This window comes from Cupressus sempervirens, chromosome 9, assembly GCF_028749045.1.
Source record: "Cupressus sempervirens isolate cs-2001-9-10 chromosome 9, ASM2874904v1, whole genome shotgun sequence".
In the NCBI taxonomy this organism is placed as follows: Eukaryota; Viridiplantae; Streptophyta; class Pinopsida; order Cupressales; family Cupressaceae; genus Cupressus; species Cupressus sempervirens.
Genome location: NC_143126.1, coordinates 218,568,064 through 218,586,928, shown reverse-complemented (window position 1 = coordinate 218,586,928; position 18,865 = coordinate 218,568,064).

Sequence of the window (18,865 nt, the reverse complement as noted above, 5' to 3'; positions counted from 1 at the left end):
CAATGCACCCCTAATTGCCCTATCAGGGGTGCAGTATGCCCCAATGATTTATGGTTGTAATGCAGTCCTAGTTTGTAGGTGCACAAACCCTAGGGATAATCTAGGGATGCCAAAATAGGTCTCAAAATCTAGAAATCATGCCCAAATTATGAGGAAACCCTATTTTAGTGCCAAGATTGGATTCCAAGTGCAAAGGTGGATGGAAAGGAAGGACTACAGGAAATACATCCTACATGGAACTTATCACCATGAAAATAGGAGATTTAAAGAGGATCTATTAGGTTTTACTTCAATTCTACCTAGGAGAAAGGACAAAAATTGGAGAAGTGAAAAAGGGGAGAACATGATGAACTCACATTAAATAGGTGCTAAAACTTCATTAAATTGGAGTGCTTTCAATTTAAGATGGTGCACTAACTATGTTGACATGATCACTAATTTGAAGACTAACAAGGGAAACACGATCCCTCTCATAAAGGACTTTACTAGAAACATTGTTCCTATTATTCCTCTAACTTTTGGGAAGGATGATTAGAAAATTCCCACTGAGGTTTCCACAGATATTTGGTATACTAAGATACAATATAAAAAGAGCCCTCATTTGGGATCTTGTAGAAGGCCAAGAATTTATCTCTAAGCGTTGTTTGCATTAGTAGATGGAACTTCCATGAAATTAAAAGTCTAAACCTAAAGTATAGGGCTCTCTCTAGAAAATTTGAGGAGAGGCTAAAATAGGAGAAGAAGGAGGCGGGTGATGATGTAGAGAATACCCTATACAATACACTAGAAAAATAACTTATTTTGGTCTATGTGGAGATGGAAGGAACCACCAAAAGATTGCTAAAAATAAAATTGATTCTCTCTATGCCAGGGTTAACAAGATTGAGGATGCCACGAAAAATATCCCTAATGATAGCTTGAAATTCATGGTGTCCTTTTCTAATAACATGAAAACCCTCATTAGCATGTTGGAATAGAATATAGAGAGATGTGATGTGAGCATCAATGTTGACAAATATTTGGATGAGTGTGCTAGACTTGGGAATCACACTAAATCCAAGAAGAGAAAGATGACTACCATTACTCTAGTTGATGATCTTTAACACTTCAAGAAGGTGGTACAAAGGATAAATGAAATGGGAGAAGAGGAGAGGGGAGGGGTGAATCAGTTACCACAAAAACAATTTCAAATCCTTTAGATGTCTATACAAACTTCCTTTTAACTCACAACTTGGTTAGAACTAGATATTCAATGTAACTTGGTTAACAAAGCAATCTTAAGATAATGATGTGTATTAACCTTTAGTAACTTAATTATAGAAAGATAAAGAAATAAGAAAATTACATGAACACATGAGACACCAAGATTTTACGTGGAAACCCAATTTGAAAAACTACCAATGCAACTAGTTACAAATTTTCACTCTTTTGAAGTGAGCCTTGTTAGGAGTCAACCTTGTTAAAGGTTGCAAAACACATTGTTGGGTGTGACCCTATCAAATGATTTAAATCACCCTATTGGGAGTGGCCTTGTTAGTGGTCTTAAGACACTTCAATCTAGAAATGTCACTTGGTTAGAGGATTTACAAAATGATTGTTAAGTCAACTCTGTAAAGAGATTTCTTCACTGCTACAATTGTTAGAGAGTAACAATGATTAACTTGATTGATGAAGCAACTAAATTGAAGATTCAAATGACTATTTTGGATTTTCCTTTGGATCCTTCTTGATCAAATTATTCTTTGTAGCTCCTTGGTTACTCTTCTCTAAATCAAATATCCTTCTTTATTTGCATCTTATCTTCTTCTCCACTTTCTTGTATCTCAATCCACATCTTGACCTTTCATATTTATGAAACTCAATGTCAATTTGGCTTGAATACTCTTTCAAATAAAAAAATAACATCCACTGAGTCAGCTTGCATAAACCAACTAATAGATAAAACTAATCTACAGTAGGTTGGCTAAAATTGGGTCACTCGGTTACCACTAATTTCCTTGGTAACTGACCTGACTTAGTTTACACTGAACTCCTCTGGTAACCAACCTGACTTGGTTTACATAGGAATCTCTAAAATTTTCTTCTTCTCAACTTATGCTCAGTCAATACTGGAGTCTTCTAAACTCAATTCCAATTGGCAATGCTCAGTTAGAGTATAACATTTGTGTAACATCAATAGCAATATACAATTGAATAATTGTTATAAAAAATCTCCCTCTTTGGCATTGATGGAAACACAAAATGCCATTAATAAAAGAAAACTTAGAGCAACCAAAATGATTTATAAGATCTTATAATATCCTCAATTTTATTCTGATTCTCCATCCATCCATGAGAACTCCTTCAGAGATTCTCCCTCTACCAAACTATGTTTAAACTCCATCAGATCAAATTCTCCCTCTTGCAAATTACTACCTTCTTCTCTGATTACATAAATATCTCCCTTAATGAATATATGACATGATTCTACAATGTACCTGATATACTAATTCATATACAATGAGTTCTAACTTCTTTGCATCAACTTGATAGATCTTCAATGTAGTTTGGTTGATGCATCACTAATTTGTACTCTAGTGAGCATCAGATAGGGGAATGTTCCCTATCTTTCCTCTTAGATATAAAAATTCTTCCTTAGTTAATGGTTTGATAAATATGTTAGCAACCTACTCCTTTGTGTTAACATATTCTAATCTGACTTCTTTGTCTTGAATTGATTCTCTCAAAAAATGATACTTGATTGCAATGTATTTTGTCTTGGTGTGCATCACTAGATCTTAGATATACTGATTGCACTTGTGTTATCACAATAGATAACCACTAGATTCTTGATTTTTTCCTTCATTCCTAATAATAGTTGCTTGATTTACATTATGTTGGAGCAATTAACTACTACAACAACATATTCTACTTATGTTGTAGACAGAGAGATGCAATTCCACTTTTTGCTTGTCCAAGTTACTAACCTCTTTCCAAGAAAGAATGCTCCTCCATTGGTGCTCTTCTTTTCATTAATGCTTCCAACCCAATCAGAATCAGTAGATTTCAACTTGAATTTCCCTCCTCTCTTGTACCATAAACCATAGTCTTGAGTGCCTTTTAGATATCTCATAATTCTTTTGATTGCCATCATATGATTTTCTATGGAATTTGCAGAGAATCTTGCAACTATATCAATTGTTAATGCAATATGAAGTCTTGTATGAACAATAGAATAAAGTCTCCTAATCATAGATCTATAGGTATTATGATTTACCTCTTTTCAATCATCATTCTTGCATAGCTTATGCCTAGTAGTGATGCAGGAACATCTTAGGGTATTTGGAAATCCTACATGTTGGAGGAATTTTTGGCTTGTGGGATGGAGTTCTTGAGGATTTGTTCAGATGATTAGGTACACTTATTGCATGAGGATTGAGATCATGATTAGGATTGATTTTTGAAGTTTGTGTGGACCTATTTTGGTCTTTCTTAATTATTCTTGATGTATTTAATAAGTGTTGTAAGCCTTTTAAGGCATTTGGTATTTAATTTCTGTTGGAGGCTGACTTATGGCTCAACATGTATTGATTGTAAAGGTTTATTTTATTTGTAGTTTACTAGGCCAACTTGTGGCTTAGTTGGGTATAAGTAGGGGGTCTTTTTAAGTCTTTAGTCATTATTCATCTATCTTGGAGAAGAGGATGTGGTAGAGGAGTGAACTTTAAGAAGCGCTAGTAGTTGAGGCTTGGGAAACAAGGAGATTGCTTGGTATGCTTGCAAGAACAAGTTTAGATCTTCCTTGTAGGTTTCTACTGGAGCATGGTCTAGACTAGATAGGATTTGGATTGGATCTTGATGGATCTCATAGAACTATTACTTTCTTTATATTTGGCCGTAACCAAGAAGGCCTTATAGCCTGACACATTGCATGTAATCAATTATTTTATGAATAAAGAGTTATGATTTGGTATCAGATCTTACATGTTTATTGTGTTTCCATTGTGTGGTTATTTTTTGGAGGCTAGGACATCTCCTTTGGAGATTCTCCTTCCTTACACTATGTTAGATGGTATTAGAGCAAAGGTTTTCCTGAGTGTGTAGATAGATTGCTAAAGCTAAGGTAGTTTGCACCAGGACTTGGGGTGAAGATTATCTGATCAAAAGTTTGATTTGGTTGATTTTTTGTAGAGTTTTTACAAAAATATTGGAAGATACCTCTGAGACAATTGGACCCTAGTGTGATTAAAGATCTTTTTAGCATGGATGTTGCTGATACTACTTTAGGGGAGTCTCCTAAGCATTCAAGAGTATTGACATGTTACATTCATGACTATATTTTTCGTTGATGTCAACATAGCATGGTTTATGTAAAGATTGGTTAAGTATTAAATAGAGATCTTAATGGTATGAACAATGATTTGAATACCTTGTAATGCATAGTTATGGACATGTTTGGCACAGTGTTCGTTGACATGGTCAAGGGCGCAGAGTCTAAGTCAAAGACATATACAAGTTGTACCTGATTTACAGAGAAAAGTTCAAAAACAGAGTATTAGGAAAGTAGTTCTTGATGTTTGTTCATTATCTTACATCTAAGATGCAATTAGAAGATTCATAGTTAGGCAATGATAGAGGATAGTCCAATGATGACATCAGCAAGTGCGCAAACCCTAGTATCGCACATGTGAAGTTTTGTATAGATTGTGAGCTGAGAATGCTATTGTTATTAAACTTAATTAATTATCTTATTAAAATTAATTGAGAAAGCCTCAAGGCTGAATCAAGGAATTATACTAAAGATATGGTATAAAGGAAAGATCTTTTCCTTTTTGTAATGTATCCATTGAAGTGTGAAGTGTGAAAAGAAGCAGAGTACTTACTGAATGCGTGTAAGTGATCCTGTTGGTGTAAATACATATTTCTTATTTACACTTTAATTAAGTTTACTTAGGTTAATGCATTATTTTATTATATTGCATTATTTTATTATTTATTTTGTGAGACACTTAAGAGTTTGCACACCTTTATGAGTTGTCATGTTGACAACACAGAAGTATGCAACTCTAATTTTAGCACTTGGTGTCTACAACACTAGAGTTTGCATCATTCACTGAGTTGTCATGTAGACAACATAGTTATTCATACTCCCTTTTTAGCACATGATGTCTACAATATAAATTTTTGTGCTACACCATTGTAGGCTTATCCTCTCATCATCGCACTTACTTTCGTGCTTAATGGAGGATAACCCATATCTGGTGGACATTTTCCTAGTTGTATGATTTATCATGTAGCTAATTCTTAGGCATTCTAGATACATATCAAAGGCCTTTATATACAGGCACTCCTAGTGTACTTGATGCATATTGAATTGAATACATCAAAGAACAAAATTCAAGTGCCTTGTACTTCCAAGTATTCAACTCCAACCTCTTCAAAGGGAAAAGGGCAAGCACTTATGGCCAATATGAGTTCTTCTTTGGAATGGATACTTGACTTCGGTGCCTCCTATCATATGGGTTCTTCAAAGGGAGAATTTTCTTCATTGAAGTAGTCACTGGTACCACACATCTTCGTGAGAGATGATACTAAAATGGAAATTGAAGGGAAAGGACATGTGGAAATGGAAAATGGGGAATTCAAAAATGTTCTCTACATTCCAAACCTTAGCTCCAATCTCCTCTGAGTTTACCAAATCACTCACCTTGGAGATGGTCACAAATTTGAGTTCCTTCTAGATTTAGTGATGGTGTGAAGTCTAAAAGATGATTCATTGGTTACAGTGGGGAAAGTCAATCATGACAAAAGGCTTTATTCTTTCTCCCACTTTGTGCCTAAGTCTCCTTATCAAGCCTTGTTGACTCACTCACATTCACAAATCAACTTATGGCATGAGTGGTTTGGTCATCTTGACTTTCACTCTCTTAAGCAACTTTGCTCAAAAAACATGGTCAAAGCTCTACCTAACATCAAATTTTCTAAGGGTGAGTGTTCATCATGTTCAATGGATATGTATCTTGAGGAGAAGTATGATAAATGGAATTCTTCTAGAGCTCCAATTGTTCTTCAGTTGGTTCACATGGTTTTAGTAGGTCCTTTTGCAGTGACTTTAGTCAGCCAAGGCTGCTACATCCTTACTTTTGTTGATGACTTTTCAAAATTCACATGGGTCTACTTCCTTCATCACAAGAATGAAGTGGTTGATAAGCTTCAAGCCTTTAATATTCATGTTGAACACAAATATCAGAAAGCTATCAAGGTTCTATGGATCGATAATGAAAGCAAATATGAGGATAGAAGACTTAAGGACTTTTGCAAACTTGAGGGAATTGATCTTTAAAATCCACCACCATTCATTCCACACAAGATAGATTTTACAGCATTGAGGATTAGAACTGTTAAGACCATGGCAAGTTGCATGATAAAAGCCAAGTCTCTTGATCCAACACTTGAAGATGAAGCCATTAGTAGTGCTACACACATACTTAATAGGTCTCCTCATAATGCCTTAGATGGAAAAACTCCTTTTGAGGCATGGTGCAGTAGAAATCTAGTTGTGAGTCACTTCAGAGTCTTCGATTGTCCAGCATGGTTAAAACTATCTTCTAGAGGATGCAAGGCACCATCACCTAGGCCTTGTACTTTCATCGGTTATGAAGACAATGTTAAAGCTTATAGACTTATGGATCATGAAACTCATGAGATCTTTGTGGAGAAGGATGTACACTTTGAGTAAAGTTCACCCAACTTATCCTCTAATCCTCTCTGCACTTCATACACTATGGAAACTGATAGTGACACCAGCAATAGTGCTTCAACAAATTCAAACACATGGGGTTCTATCGACAGTTCTAGTGAGAGGTCATGACATCAATATAGTCCACATGCATATATTTCCATAGTGAAAGCTCCAACACAGTAGGGTACATGTTGTCTTCTAGCTCCAACTTCGATTGATGACTTCTTGGAAGACATTACAGGTTTGTTCGTGGAGTCACACACCACAAATTTGGGAGACAACCTTAATGATTTACATCTTCTCGTTGATGAAGATGATCCTTCTATAGTTTTTGTGAGGGCTCACTCTGACTCACATATCCATTCTCTATATGATTGATCTTTATAGGTTGACATGATTGTGGATCCTTATGAATAGTAGTTGTCAAAGGCCTCTTTATCAGTTGACTAGAGAGTTGGCTCATTGGGACAGGTTCAATAGACATCCTTTCCAGATCTACATTCATTCTTTTTAGCACTTTTGATAGAGGTGAACATCATAATCAACACAGGGACACTTGAGTAGATTTTAGTGCCACCATACATCTTTAGGATTGTACCTTTGCCATTGTTTCTTCCAAAGGGGAGGAATAGTATTCAACACTCTTGGACTAGCTTCTTCCTTGAAGTAGCAATCACTGGTCAATATTCTTCATTGGGGGGAACTACCTTGTCTCTCTTCCTCTTCTTTCTTATGGGGGGGACTTTTTCCTCTTATGAGGTCTTGTTCTTCTCATTCTTCACTATTATATATACTGGATGTATGTTGTAATGGGGGGGTCTTGATTACTCCATCCATCCATGCATCCCTATTCATCTCTCTTTTTAAGGGAGGGTTTTTCCCATGAGGTTTTTTCCTCTTTCTCCACTTTATGAGAGATTGTATTTTTGTTATGTACATGGGTACCTAACATGGCCTAGTACTCGGGACCCATCTTGCATTTCATCCTAGTTTTCATAAGTTTAAGGGAATTCCCCTAAGTTGCACTTAATGGGGGGTTTTGGTGTAAATACATATTTACTATTTACACTTTACTTAAGTTTACTTAGGTTAATGCATTATTTTATTATATTGCAGTATTTTATTATTTATTTTTTGATACACTTAGGAGTTTGCACACCTTTATGACTTGTCATGTTGATAGCACAGAAGTACACAACTCTAATTTTAGCACATGGTGTCTACAATGTTGGAGTTTGCATCATTCACTGAGTTGTCATGTAGAAAACATAGTTATTTACATCCCATTTTTAGAACATGTTGTCTACAACATAAATTTGTGTGCTACACCATTATAGGCTTATCCTCTTATCATTGCACTGACTTCTATGCTTAATGGAGGATAACTCATATCTGGTGGACATGTGCCTGGTTGTATGACTTATCATGAAGCTAATTCTTAGGCATTCTAGATGCATCTCAGAGGCCTTTATATATAGGCACTCCTAGTGTACTTGATGTATATTGAATTGAATACATTGATATTTTGATCATACTCTCTCTAGTCTACAATTGTGCTTGTGTTTGAGTTCTTAGTTCTTGGGTGAATTTTTCCCTAAGGAAAATTCTTACAGATCCAAGGGATAATTGGATACAAGATTTGTGATCTAGTTACAATATCTAAAGGAGTAGAGGTTTGATTCAGAGGGCAAAAGAAGAGGAAGGAAGTACATTTCATTTCTATTATTCTACAAGGAATAATACAAAGATCATTTGGATAGTGGGTTCATGGTCTTTCCCTTGAAACTATTTGGGTAGTGGGTCCAGCTATCTTCCACAACTCCTAACAGGGTTGGCACAACTCCTAACTAGGTTGGAATCCCCTAACAAAGATTCAAAGTCTCTTAATAGGGACTCATATGCACTAAATATATTCATAGACACCTAATAGGGTCCATGCTCTAACAAGGAATATTTATATTATTACATCATCTTGTGGGTACCATCCCCACTAGGGTTTTCCCTCTGATCAAGGGTTCCCTAGTTAACATATCTGGTGTTATTGTGCATGAGTATCTTGTTATGGTTTCATTTTATATTGCTCATATGGTTAAGTTTGTTTAAGGTTGATAATTGTGATAATATTTGGATAGCTAATTCACCCACAACCCCCCCCCCCTTTCTCAGCTATATCAGTGGACTATATATTCTAATAGATTTCTATGATGTTGTTGAAGTAAGGATCTTAGAGAAGATTAAAGTAGAATTTAGATTTGAGATGGTGCTGATGAAGAGTGATATGATTGTTGAGATCATAAGTGTTATAGGTGGTGTACCTCAACATGCAGGTAGTAAAGATGGTTATGAAGAAGTTTTTGAAGAATTTGAAGTTCTTGGATCAAGTGGTGAGGATAGAATTAATCACATGGACAGACCTATGGGAAATAGGGTTGGTCATTTTTCTAGATCTAGATCTCAATTAAAGCTAAAGCATAAGATGGAAGTTTATAATTTCTTAGGTACTTTTAATCTTGAAGACCTAATTGATTAGATTGGTGAATTGGAAGACTACTTTGAGCTAGTGGATATTGAAGATCCACTTAGAGTAAGGTTGGCATAGACTAAGCTGAAGGGACATGCTTCTCTTTGGTAGAAGGAAATAAAATGAGATAGAGAAGAGGAAGGTGAAATAAAAATCACTAGATGGAGATTGATGGTGACCAAACTAAAGGCTAAGTTAGTTCCTACAAATTATGAACTTGAGTTGTTTAAGAAATTGTAAAATTTGATGTAGAAGGACATGATTGTGAAATATTATACTGAGTTCTACAAGTTAACTATTTGGTCTAGGCAAAGAGAATTGTCTAAGGAGAAGATGGCTAGGTATATTAATGGTTTGAGATTCAATATTCAAGATAAGGTTAGTATGCAAAATATTTCTTTGGTTGAGGATGCTTATCAGTATGATTTTAGAGTAGAAGAAAAGATGAAGAGGATGAATCAAGGTAGTTCCCAAGGGAAGGAGAAGCAGTACTACTTGGTAAAGGATAAGTCTAGTGTAGAAGATGAACCAAAACCTATTGATCAGAAGAGAAGGATAGGTAGAGGTGAATTTAAGGGTACTTATTTTAGATATCAAGAAGAAGGACATAGAACTTATGAATGCCCCAAGGCTAGTGATAGAAGAACTGATATTGTGAATGAGGCTAAAGATCTTATCAATGAACTTGAGAAAGGAGAGAATTTATTGTCTTGGTGAGTATTGGTTGGTTAGAGGACACTAGAATCTTGTTAGAGGATAATTTTTTTTATTACTCATTGTAAGTGTGGTGGTAAAGTCTACAGTATGATTGTGGATGGTGGTAGTACTCACAACCTTGGTGTTGAGGATATGGTTCAAAAACTTGGTTTGAGAAGAGTAAGACATCCTTGTCCTTATAGGATTGGTTGGTTGCAAGATGGACATGCTTTGGAAGTGAGGGAGCAATGTCTTGTTGATTTACAAATTGGGCAGTATAAGTTTCTAGTGTTGTGTGATATTGTGGACATGAGTAGTTGTCACATATTGTTTGGTAGATCTCAGCAATATGATTACAAAGTTGTGCATGATTGTGTCAAGAATGTTTTTACTATTGAGAAGGATGATAGGAAGAATTCCATGATTCCTTTGCACAATGAAGAACTCAGTAGGAGGAACCTATGAAGAACTCGGTAGGAGGAACCTAAGTATTGGTAGCCACATTAAGATGAAGGATTCTAAAAGGGTTAGAGATCAATGTGGATAGAAAACCTATGGAATATTGAGGATAGATATAAAGAAGTAGAAGTGGAACAAGAGAAAGAGTTTACAAGTTAAGGACTTCGAGGACATGTATGTGAAGAACCAGTTTGGGCTTTATGTGTTAAATCCTAAAGGATGTTCTTCCAGCTATTGAGAACATCTTTTCACACCTCAAGTTTCTGATGCAAGAGCATCCTAGGGTATTTGGCAATCCTACATGTTCGAGGGATTTTTGGCTTGCATGATGGAGTTCATGAGGATATATTCAAATGATTTCGTGTATTTATTGCATTAGGATTGAGATCATGATGAGGATCAATTATTGGAGTTTGTGTGGACCTATTTTGGTCTTGGTTAATTATTCTTCATGTATTTAATAAGTATTGTAAGCCTTTTAAGGAATTTTCTATTTAATTTCTATTGGAGGCCAACTTATGGCTCAACATGTATTGAATGTAAGGGTATATATAATTTGTAGCTTACTAGGCCAGCTTGTGGCTTAGTTGGATATAAGTAGGAGACCTTGTGATGTCTTTAGTCATTATTCATCCATCTTGGAGAAGAGGATGTGTTAGAATAGAAAACTTTGAGAAGCACTAGTAGCTGAGGCTTCAGAAGCAAGGAGATTGCTTGCTGGGCTTGTGAGCACAAGTTTAGATCTTCCTTAGAGGTTTCTACTAGAGTGTAGATTTGGACTAGCTAGGGTTTGGATTGGATCTTGATAGATCTTGCAGAACTATTACTTGCTTTGTATTTAGTTGTAAGTGAGAAGGCCTTATAGCCTGACACGTTGCATGTAATCAATTATTTTATGACTAAAGAGTTGTGATTTGGCATCACATATTGCATTGTTATTGCATTTCCACTATGTGGTTATTTTTTGGAGGCTAGGATATCTCCTTTGGGGATTCTCCTTCCTTACATTATGTTAGATGTTATTAGAGTGAAGGTTTTCCTGAGTGTATAGACAGATTGCCGAAGCAGTTTGCACTAGGACTTGGGGTGTAGGTTATTTGATTGAAACTTTGATCTAGTTGATTTTTTGCAGATGGTTTTAAAAAATCTTGGAAGATGCCTCTAACATAATTCAACCCTAAGGAAATTTAAGATCTCTGTGATTTCATGGAACTGAGGATCTTAGAGAAGATTAAAATAAAATTTAGATATGAGATGGCGTTGATGAAGTGTGATATGATCATTGAGATCACAAGTTCTATAGTTGGTGCACCTCAACATGCGAGTACTAAAGATGGTTATGAGGAAGTTGTTGAAAACTTTTAAGTTGCTAGATCAAGTGGTGAGGATAGAACTAATCATGTGGAGAGACCTATGGGAAATAAGGATGGTCAGTTTGCTAGATCTAGATCTTAGTTAAAGCTAAAGCATAAGATGGAGGTTTCTAATTTCTCAAGTACTTTGAATCTTGAAGACCTGATTGATTGGATTGGTGAATTGGAAGACTACTTTGAGCTAGAGGATATAAAAGATAAACTCAAAGTAAGGTTGGCATAGACTAATCTAAAGGGACATGTTGCTCTTTGGTGGAAGGTATTATAGTGAGATAGAGAAGAGGGAGGTAAAATGAGGATCACTAGATGGAGATTGATGGTGACCAAAATAAAGGCTAAGTACATTCCTATGGATTATGAAATTGAGTTGTTTAATAAATTGTAGAATTTGAAGTAGAAGGACATGACTATGAAATATTATACAAAGGAGTTCTACAAGTTGACTATTTGGTCTAGGCATAAAGAACTGTCTAAGGAGAGGATGCCTAGGTATATTAATGGTTTGAAATTTAATATTCAGGATGAGGTTAGTATGCTGAATATTTCCTCGGTTGAGGATGCTTATCAGTATACTTTCAGATTAGAAGAAAAGCTGAAGAGAAAGAATCAAGGTAGTTCTTGAGGGAAGGAGAAGTAGGACTACTAGACAAAGGCTAAACCAAGTGTAGAAGATGAACTAAAACTTGTTGATCATAAGAGAAGGATAGGTAGAGGTGAGATGAAGGGTACTTGTTTTAGATGTCATGAAGAAGGACATAAAGCTTATGAATGTCTTAAGTTTGGTGATAGAAGAATTGTTGTTGTAAATGAGGTTGAAGATCATATCAATGAACTTGAGCAAGGAGAGAATTTACTGGCTCAACAAGTATTGGTTGGTCAGAGGACACTAGAATCTTGCCAGAGGAGCAATTTGCTTAGTACTCATTGTAAGTCTAGTGGTAAAGTCTACAATATGATTATGGATGGTGGTAGTACTGAAGACCTTATTGCTGAGGAGATGGTTCAAAAATTTGGTTTAAGAAGAGTAAGACATCCTTGTCCTTATAGGATTGGCTGGTTGCAAGATGGACATGCTTTGAAAGTGAGGGAGCAATGTCTTGTTGACTTCCAGATTGGGCAGTATAAGGATCAAGTGTTGTGTGATATTATAGACATGAATAGTTGTCACATACTACTTGGTAGAACTTGGCAATATGATTGCATAGATGTACATGATTGTGTTAATAATGTTTTTACTATTGAGAAGGGTGGCAGGAAGCATTCCCTAATTCCTTTGTAGAATAAAGAACTTAGTAGGAGAAACCTAAGTACTAGTACCTAAGTTGAGTTGAAGGATTCTATAAGGGTCAGATATCAATGTGGATAGAAAATTTCTGAAACACTAAGGATGGATGTGCAGAAGTAGAAGTGGAACAAGGGAAAGAGTGTATAAGTTAAGGACTTGGAGGACATGTCTGTGAAGAACTAGTTTGGGATTTATGTGTTGAATCCCAAAAGATTTTCCTAGCTATTGAGAACATCTTTTCACACCTAGGGTATTTGGCAATCCTACATATTGGAGGGATGTTTGGCCTACGGGATGGAGTTCTCTAGGATTTGTTCAAATGCTTTGGTGCACATTTTGCATGAGGATTGAGATCATGATGAGGATCGATTGTTGGAGTTTGTGTGAACCTATTTTTGTCTTGGTCAATTGTTCTTGATGTATTTAATAAGTTTTGTAAGCATTTTAAGGACTTTGGTATTTAATTTTTGTTAGAGGATGACTTGTGGCTCAACATGTATTGAATGTAAGAATTTATTTAATTTGTAGTTTACTAGGCTGACTTGTGGCTTAGTTGGGTATAAGTAGGGGGTCTTGTGAAGTCTTTAGTAATTATTCATCCATATTGGAGAAGAGGATGTGGTAGAGGAGAAAACTTTGAGAAGGGCTTGTAGCTGAGGCTTGGGAAAAAAGAAGATTGCTTGGTGGGCTTGCGAGCACAAGTTTAGATCTTCCTTGGAGGTTTCTACCAAAGTGTAGATCTAGAATAGCTAGGGTTTGGATTGGATCTTGATGAATCTTGTAGAACTATTACTTGCCTTGTATTTGGTATAACTGGGAAGGCCTTAAAGCCTGACACATTGCATGTAATTAGTTATTTTATGAATAAAAAGTTGTGATTTAGTATCAGATCTTACATTATTGTTGTGTTTCCACTATGTGGTTATTTATTTGAGGCTAGGGCATCTCATTTGGGGATTCTCCTTCCTTGCACTATGTCAAGTAGACATAGGTGTTCCAACTGGTTTGGAATCTTCCATTTCAAAGGTCTTCAATATCTCCTTTGATATATTTTGACTGAGTAATGTAAATGCCATCCTTCATTTGATGAACTTGTAAACCAAAAAAGAATTTTATTTCTTCAAACATTGAAATTTCAAATTATTTCCTCATTTCTTTAGAAAATGACTTGCATAAGTCATCATGAAATATAAATAGGATATCATCCACAAATATTTCTGCTAACAAAATTTTGATCTATGGCCCCTCTTTAATATCAAGACTATTGTTATCATTGGTTCTTTGAAAACCAATATTTACCAGATATCCATGAAGTCTCTCATACCATGCTCTTGGAGCTTGCTTTAGACCATATAAAGCTTTGTGTAACTTACAAACCATGTCTCTTTTATTTGGATCAATGAAACCTTAAGGCTAATTGTAAGAATTTGGTATAACTATGATACCATGAAGAATTTTCCTTAGGGAAAAATGAAGCCAAGATCAAAAAGCACAAGACTAGCACAATATGGACCAAATAATGTATGATTAGAATAATAATATGAGAATGAATATATGATTATCTTTGGATATTAGACCATTCAATAATTGATAATTGATTGATGTTGTTTACATACAAGTACACTATGAGTGCCTATATATAAAGGTCTCTAGAATGACTAGGAGTTAGCAATATGATAAACCTCACAACTAAGCACATGTCCACCAAGAGTGGATTATCCTCCATTGATCATAGGAGTTAGTGTGATGATGAGAGGATAAGCTTACATAGGTGTGTCACATAAAATTATGTTGTAGACAACATGTGCTTAATTAGAGTGTGAAAACCTGTGTTGTCAACATGACAACTCAGTTAATTATGCAAACTACAGTGTTGTAGACACCATGTGCTAAAATAGAGTTTCTTACTCCTATGTTGTCAACATGACAACTCATATGAGTATGAAAAATCCAAGGTGTCTAACCTAATGATTAATAAAATAATACATTTATCCTAATTAAACTTAAGTAAATCATAAATAATAATTATTTACACTAACTCCCCCCCTTAAGTGCAACTTAGGGGAATGCACTTAAGCTCACAAAAGCTATGATGAAATGCATAATGGGTCTTGACTACTAGGCCATGTTAGTTACCCAAGTACAAATGCAATGTTATACATACTATGCAATGCAATGAAATGCAATCTCTCTGAAAATGGAGAAAGAGGGAAACCCACATGGGAAAAACCCTCCCCCAAAAAGAGAGATAAGCACAATAAGAAAGATGCATGTATGGATGGAGTAATCAAGACCCCCCCCCCCCCCCATTATGACATACATCATGCATATACAATAGAGAATCCCCCCATGAAATCCCCCGCTTAGTGAAGGATCTTGTAATGATGAGTGCTTTAAGAAAAAAGAGAATCCAATGCCTATAAACAAAATTTCTCCCTTTAGGAAGAAGAAACATGAAGTATAGGTGCAAATATACTTCCCACTGTGGATAGGAAGATGTAAGAGGGATCTAGATGTAGTATGGTGTGGATGTTGCCTCTAAAGTCTCCTCATATGTCGATAAGTCTTTGATAAATGTAGATGCCACAAACCAATCTAGTGGATGCCTAAAAGAAGGTGGAAAACAAGGTAATATGTCCATGTATGAAACTGTATCAACCTCTAAAGACAATGAAGCATCCTAATAGGAAGATTTAGGAAGGGACGCAATGTAGCCTCCCCTCAATGATGAATGTACACCCATGAAAGAAGCTCCTTGATGACTAAAGAAGTTGCACCATGAAAGTTGAATAATGGTCCTCCTTGTAGGAAGAAATGGTGCCATGGGTGTAGTAGAGAATGCTCCCCAACTAGTAGGAAGAATCCTCAAAAGATATGATGTCTAAGGAAACTGGAATACAATCTCCAAAGACTGATATGTCTCCTCTAAAGTGAAAGAGTTCTCCTCCAACTGCTATAAAGAAATGTCCACAATCAATTTAGTCTTGAAAGAAAGCTCAAGTGGTTGAGGGTCAGAGTGTGCCCTCACAACAAGTGAAGAAGTCTCCTCAAGAAAGAGAAGATGGATATCATTGATGATGTGTCCCACATCTTCAATGTAAGACTCCATAAACAACCCTACAATGTCTAGAAGGAAGTCATCCCATGAAGCTGAAGTAGGAAGACATGGTAATTCCTATTGCACTAAGTCAGGAGCATCTGTTACCAAAATTAGATCAGTAGAAGCAACAAGAGCATCAGGAGGTGGGATCTCAATTGGAGTTGAAGATACCATAACTACAGTGACTAGTGGTAGAATGTCCTCTAGAAATGGAGGAACTGTTGGATCTCCATATGCTTTCCAAAGAGCCATCCAAATTTCATAAGGTTCAATTGCCTTTCTAATGATAGCTAAACCAGTAGCATTGAGACTAAAAAAATAACATCTAAAATTATTTTAATAGGTGGCAGATCAGTGGAAGAGGGCAGTTCTTTGGAACATAGATAAGGAAATACTTCCTTATGCTCTCTTCTTAGATGATCAATGATTAAGGCACTCCATTTCTGATAGTTCCTCTTTGTCAACTTTGGTCTAACACCAAACTAACATGTGAAACAAAAATCCTCAAGATCAATAAATGTATGCACTCCCAGAATGCAAAAATAATCAATGAACCCCCCCTAATGTATGATTTGGCACTTTATAGGTAGTGCATTTACAATAGGCCAATTGCCAATTTAGGCCTTAGTGGACTTCTCTCCTCTTATAGTTCAAATATAGAACTTTACAATGTAGCTCAGAAATACAACAATTTTGAAGCAATCTAATGCAAAGAAAAGACCTATTTATGAAAGTGATATTTCTATCCAGACAAGCCTATAATCTGATTACAGATTTGGAAAGTAGACAAAAAATTATTCACTTTCAAAAAAATAGAACCTGATTTAGAGTCCAGATGATCCTATACAAAGCGTTTGAAGTTGCAAAATATAGGATTAGATAGGTACAAACACCAAAATATAAAATGTCTAACAAATCCATACATCAAAAATAGAAAATAATCAGACCATTAAAAAATTCAGAAAATTCTAGCCAAAATAAAAAAAAATTGCACCTAATTTGGAGTCTGGATGACTGAGATATGGCCTCCCAAAGTTAGACTATCAAATCAAAACTGAATCTGGAGAGGGTTCTAATCAGAAAATTGTGAGATTAAATTTGATGTCCAAACGATTTTCGTGGCAATGCAATATGGCTTGCAAATGATGGTCAAATGATCATCAAATTTAAGATAGTGACTGGCTGATGTTAGCAAAAAAAAGCCTCCCTGGGCGACATAGCAATGACGTCAGCATACAAACTGTATGGACATAGGTGATCTGGTAGTGCCATGTATCACTTCAACACTAACATGTTGTTGATACATGTCCATGTATGATGTACTAACTGGGTAGTCTGCTGGTAGCTGAGTTAGTGATTATGTGGCTACCATCGTGATAGGGTATATGTGGACATGGCAGTGCCTTTGTTTGTCCACGTGGTGAGGTGCTTACACCATAGATAGGAGGACACAGTGATCACTAGAAGATGGAATTCTTCACTAGATTGTGTAACACTAGCATTGGAGGGTTTGGAAAGATGGTGCAGATGTTACGAAGACAGTGGCCAACAGTTTCAACAGCACAGTGTTCGATGAGTTCGTAGCGGGGGCCAAAAAGAAGGCCAGGGAGAGGTTTGACTGTAGTCATTGATAGTGAAATCAAAGCTGATGGTAGTGTATCACCAGAGGGCAAGTTACAGGTTGCTGGTAGGTAGAAATTCTTGTGGGGTGGTGTGGGTTTTATCCCACTTACACCTTGATTCAAACAAAAAACCTTTTTAAAAACCAAGCCCGCAATACATCAAACAAATGGAAGCCATCGGGTGTAAGCCATCAACAAAATGTTTAGAGATGCTAACTAAGAATTTGGAAAGGTCATCATTTATGTAATGAACACTAGAATTAATAGAATATGCCGCTAGATTATGATGAAATTCTGGTTGAAAGAGCCGAGATTTGGTCACCTAGTTTCTTGCAAAAAAAAATTCTCTACAAGCCTGCTAGGTCAAAAAAAATTCAAAAATATAATAATTGCAAAGAAAATAAAATGAAAAATTTGAAAATTAAATTCAAACATCTAAAATGACCATACCGAATTTGCAAATTGGGCCTTTTGGTGTTGGTTTGCAAAAAAAAAATTGCCTCAATTTTAACTATGGCCTAGGGTAGGCAATTTATAGTCAAAATTCATCGAATCGACACTCTGGATGCAATGGTGAGGTCCTCTTTGGCTCTAGACACTCCCAATAACTGCAAATACTCTAAATTTGAATTGAGGTACTCCAAGAGGTGAAGCAATAATGGTCTCCAATGGCTATGAAATGATGCTCCTATGGCTCTAGTACCATGTAAGAATTTGGTATAGCTATGATACCATGAAGAATTTTCCTTAAGGAAAAATGGAGCCAAGATCAAGAAGCACAAGACTAGCACAATATGAACCAAATAATGTATGATCAAAATAACAATATGAGAATGAATATTTGATTATCTTTGGATATCAGACCATTCAATATTGATAATTGATTGATTTTGTTTATGTACAAGTACACTAGGAGTGCCTGTATATAAAGGCCTCTAGAATGACTAAGAGTTAGCAATATGATTAACCTCACAACTAAGCACATGTCCACCAAGAGTGGATTATCATCCATTGAGCATAGGAGTTATTGCAATAATGAGAGGATAAGCTTACATAGGTGTGTCACGTAAAATTATGTTATAGACACC